Source organism: Lactuca saligna, chromosome 2 (genome assembly GCF_052625555.1).
Source record: "Lactuca saligna cultivar CGN05327 chromosome 2, ASM5262555v1, whole genome shotgun sequence".
Lineage (NCBI taxonomy): Eukaryota > Viridiplantae > Streptophyta > Magnoliopsida > Asterales > Asteraceae > Lactuca > Lactuca saligna.
This window is the reverse complement of record NC_136418.1, coordinates 133,772,782-133,778,541: the sequence shown is the minus strand read 5'-3', so window position 1 is coordinate 133,778,541 and position 5,760 is coordinate 133,772,782.

Sequence of the window (5,760 nt, the reverse complement as noted above, 5' to 3'; positions counted from 1 at the left end):
TCCTTCCTTGTTTTAAATTTCTTATCACTTTAACAAATCCATAATAATTTCTGTTTTCAATTTGAAAACTTTAAGGATTTGCAAAGTTCACCATTTGAACTTCTTGAAACATCAACTTGAACTGAATGGTCAATCACAAGGTCTACTGGCACCTGGGAAATATGAAGATATGAAAGAATTAAAAGCTATTGATGTTTTAAAAAAATATGTGAATGGGATAATTAGAATATTACTTACCAATGGGTTGATCTTCTTGGAGTCACCACTAAGTATGTTCATAGAGTCTCATACACAAAAAAGGTTAACTACAATAGAACTCCGGTAAAATCCTAAGAAAATATCATGGATTATTAGAAGTGAACAAAGGAATGCAAACTTGTATACTTGTATTAAGCCAATCTACCATAAAATTAAAGCAAAGGAACTAAATCTGGTTAAGGACTTTCATCGAGCAACTTGTGGGCACTTCAGAAAACCTGACACTTTGAATACAAATTGACTATATTTTCACCAGAAAGGTCCATGTTAAATAGAACAATAATATTCATAAGGCAACACATGAAGAAAAAGAGCACTAGAGTTTTATATTTTCACGAAAATGTTCTTCTTAATAAGAAAACTTCTAAACTCTAAGTGATTTCAATATCACATACTGTATTGAATCTGATAACTAAATCATAATACGAACAAACATATAGATTATCAACTTAATTTTGGTAATGCAGAAAAGCAAAAGTGAGATCTGATCTAAAAAACCGAAGAAATGCAGGAAAAATAAAAACCTCTGTTTAGGGAACTTCTAGTGGGGGAAAGTTGAGACCAATATCGAGAGTTAGGGATAGTCTGATAGGCTAAGGTCAAGTGCTTCAAGCGTAACTATAGCGATCGAGACCGGATGCACTTTTCATATTGTTTGCACTTTGAATTCTTGATCGACAAAGGATCTTCTTCTCCGTACAGGTCTTCAATCCACAGAGGAGGCCGAGATGAAGTCAGCGATTATGGTGTACTCCGGGGAACGAATTGATGGAGGATAAAACGATTCAAAATCAAAGCATCTTCATTGGAATTTTTTCTATGAAGAACGTGATGGTCGATAGAGCTAGAGGTGGCCGGTGAAGGCAGAAGGGAGGCGATCGACGACGGATGATGGAGGAGGCAGTCGTCTCTATCGTCAATGAAGAACGTGAGAGGGAGAGAGATTTGATGATGAACATAGAGAAATAGTATAATGAAAGGGTTTGATAGGATCAGATATAAGTTTTCTATCCCTAAAATGCCCTCTAACAAATTGAAATAAGATACCGCCTTATTTTTTATTTTCAAGTTTTTACAAAAATGTCACAAATCATCTTGACCCTCTGTTATTTTGATCTAACGGTCCTTGTTTGGTTCTCGGGTTCTTGGGAAAGTATAGGTTCTTAAATGATCCCTCTCTCTCTCTCTCTCTCTCTCTCTATATATATATATATATATATATATATATATATATATATATATATATATATATATATATATATATATATATATAAAATATATATTGTGTACGGTTTCACAACTAAATGAAATAATAGTTAACAATATATAGAAAATATATAGAAGTTAAGTTTATAAATGCTTAGTAAGTGATCATACAAATAGTGATAAATATATCATATTTAATATCATTATTAAGAAAATAGCATACATGAATATTGATATTATTCAACTTTATTATAAATATTTGTTGTAATTAAAAGTCGATACTGTTAGCATTCGGAATTTTTTTATGTGAATGAATTTATAAAGTTGTTTCTTTAAAATCTGCTACTGATTTTCGGTAATTGGTATGGTTGATGCGATGAGTAAGACAAAGGGAAAAAAAATAATTGAAGTATCATAATCTTTGGTATTCCATGATTTGCGGTTTCTAATTTTGGTTAATAAAATATTTCTATATATTTAGAAATATAACATTGGCTATTTAAATTTGAAATTAATATTTGTAAATAATTTGATTGTTGGTTGTTTATTATTGAAAACAAATGTAAAAAAATTTAAATAATCTTATATTTGTATTTTTTTTTTTAACATATGATAATATTCAGATTGAGATTTACAATAATCGTTGCGTTTGATATTTTAAATTCCTTTCGTATACCTTCTATATGAATAAATGAAGACAATTCAATAAAATTTTGAAGGATATGCAATATTCACTTTAAACATTACTTTTCAAGAATGAAGTAAAACACTTCTATGTATTTATTTTGAGATAACCAATGTTTTAAAACCCGGGTTGATCCGGCCGGTTCAACCGGTTGGATCGTCACCTGGGGTAGAATGCGGGTCAATTGAGACTGCGTTTTTGTAAAAATACGAACCGGATCGAACCGGCCGGGTTTCCATTAAACCGCGGTTCAACCGCTTATGTCGAACCGGTTAAAACCGGATTGACCTGTAACACCCAAAGTTTGGAAAACCAAGAAAAGAAAGAAAACCCCGATTTTAAGGGGAGACTCGGCGAGTCCAAGGAGGGACTCGGCGAGTCCGAGCGGGATCCGGATCGAGGAGTAGCGACCGACTCGGCGAGTCGGCCAAGGTGACTCGGCAAGTCTGGTCTAAGCGAGGAAAACCTTAAATCCGGGATTTGGAGCCTATTTAAACGTCTCATTCTCTCCCCTAGGGTTCCTTTACTGCCTCTCTAATTTAGAACACTAAACCCTAGCCGCCATAATCGTTTTGGAGCAAGATCTACCCTTGGTGAAGCTTTTTGGAGGTTGAGAGAGAAGATAGTCATAGTGGAGCAAGAAAAGGGCCTTGGATCCAGAGTTGGTGAAACATTTCTGAGCATTTAAAGGTAATAAATCGTTACCTTCCCTCTTTTGTTTAATAGATCAACCTTGTCTATGAGATTTGGGGCTTTTATGCCATGCTTAAGAACTATTTCGAGTTAGAAGCCCATATCTGAAGTTGCTACTTCAGATCTGGGTGTATCTTGGCCTAGAAAGTCATAAAGCATCTGTTCTAGGGTTGATAGTGAAGCCTCTTTGTCTTAAACCCTAGTTTGGATTGTTTTAAGCCTAGATCTCTTTATCTACACGTAAAGTTTGCCACTTTACGTGAGGGATAGGCCTTAGAAGTATGGATCTATGAGTTGGAAGCCCTGTTTGGCTCGAAAAGCCACTGCATGGATTAAGGACTGAATAGACTCAGCAAGTCCTTTGAGTGGACTCGGCGAGTAGTATGAAGATGGAGGCGAACTCGACAAGTTGGATGAACAACTCGGCGAGTCTGTTGAAGATTGCCTTGGACTCGACGAGTCTGTTCTTGGACTCGGCGAGTCAAGTCGCGAAACCCCAAACCCTTCGAGTCAAGGCTTAGATTAGTGAGTTGAGTGGGGACTCAGTGAGTTGGACAGGACAGAACTCGGAAATCAGTGAACTCAGCGAGTTAGTAGACTGACTCGGCAAGTAGGGTCAACATGGAAGGTTGACTTTGGCCAGGACTTTGACTTTGATCGGGGTTGAGTTAGTTGACTTTTAGAGGACTGTCAGGCTAAGTGTCGCTTTGTTATTGGTAGCTCGGAGAGTTGGAGGAGCAGCGTTTCAGACAGTGGTTGGTTAGCAGTCCGAGGGTTACCAACATAATTCAACAGTTCAGGTGAGTTTCCTTCCAGTAGGAACGGGTCTAAGGCCACAATGCCGGCCCGTTCCGTTAGCAGTAGTTTCCGGACTTCGGTCCGATGCAGTAGTTAGTATGTTTGATGCCTTCGTGGCTCAGACAGGATTTATGTGTTATGTGTTATGTGTTATGTGTTCCGGGCTACGACCCGATGCAGTATGCAGTATATGTGTTCATGCTAGTTGATATGTTATGCTATGCTATGTTCAGTCAGTTTCCGGACTTCGGTCCGATGCAGGGGGTAAGGCCCCAGTTAGTTCGGACTTCGGTCTGATGCAGGGGACAAGGTCCCAGTCAGTTTTCGGACTTCGGTCCGATGCAGGGGGCAAAACCTCAGTTAGTCCGGACTTCGGTCCGATGCAGGGGACAAGGTCCCAGTCAGTTTCCGGACTTTGGTCCGATGCAGGGGGCAAGGCCCCAGTTAGTCCGGACCTCGGTCCGATGCAGTAGGCAAGGCCCAGTATGTGCTTTATATGTTATTGTATGGTATGTGGTAGTTTGGGGGAGCTCACTAAGCTTCGTGCTTACAGTTTCAGTTTTTGGTTTCAGGTACTCAGTTTTCAAAAGGGAGCTCGGAAAGATTGCAGTGCACACACCATAGTCAGCTAGCCTGGGATGTTTTACTCTGATAATAAGTTTGTATTTCGAATTAATGCTATGAAATTATGTTATGACTTATGATACGGTTTTTATAAATATGGTTTTAGTAATGTTTTAAAAAGAAAATTTTAGTCGTGATATTTGGGTATCTACATGACCCGTTTTAATAGGGTTTGAATAGTTGGAAACAAGTAGCGAACGTCAAAACAACGAACCTTTTGCGGTTTCTTCAATGTTTTTAAATATTTTACCTTTGTGGACATTAAATTATTGATTTTATATGTTTATGCATTATGCATGAAAGTAAAAATATATATAAATAGAAAAAAAAAAACCATAAACCGGGTTGACCCAGCGGTTCAACCGGTTGACCCGTGAACCGGTCATCATACCGGGTCAACCAAAAACCCGGGTTTTAAAACATTGGAGATAACAATACAAAATTATTGTAATTGTAAACATCGTATTCAAATAAAAACAACATAGGCAAAATCTCATAAACATAAATGTGTAGAAAACATTGAAACAAAATCTCTTTTAATTGAAACCCAAACTTCTATGATTATTTGTTTTTATATGGACAATTTCTCATATCACTTATCAAACTTCTATGATTTCACCAACAAATATGTATAGTTACAGATTCTGCGGACCTTTTTATGTTCTACCCAATAGGCCCGTTTGCCCAAGCCCAAATGCCGATTTGAAGAAAGTTCGTGCTCATAATATTAGTCGGTTTCTTGTTTTCCACAACCAAAATCTCATAGTGTGCTTTCTTTTTTTTACCTTGATATACATCAATTTATTTAATTTAGTTGTATTTATATTTCCAACTAGATTATGTTATTGTAAATTGCTCTATTTTTTTTTTTTTTTTTGAGAACAGATGTTGGTTATTGTATATATATTTTTTAATAAACGATGATTATGCAATTGCCCGATATTTGTTTGATCATTGTAAAACTGTATCTTAAATTTGATTTCTAATCATAAAAAGTGCAATATCAAAAGTTTCTAAGCGAGCAGTATCCGGTGTTGCCCTTCCTCCTTAAGGTTAAGGGTTCAAGTCTCACTGTGGACATAGGTGACATAATTTACGAGTAATTTAATATATATTTGTATTTGCCGTTCAAAAAAAAATACCTTAAAATTTCTATTATTCTAATTAATGTATTATTTGTTAATCCATATTAATGTGACACTTTTTAAGTTCTTAATTTCTCTTCTAATATGTCAAATAATTTACTATTTTTATTTCAATGTTAACTTAAACTTTTAACATAATATAGTTTTTTTTTTAAATTAATTATGGTGCTAATTTAAAGTATAAACTAAACATATTTAACTTGTTTATTGAAAATCCCCACTATATTTATCTAATACACAAAATTTTTTAAATTTAAATATAATGTTAAATTTAAAATATAAATGATAATATAAAATGAATATAGAAGAAATGCCAATTTTTTTTAATTAGTTAAATATTAAATATAGTTT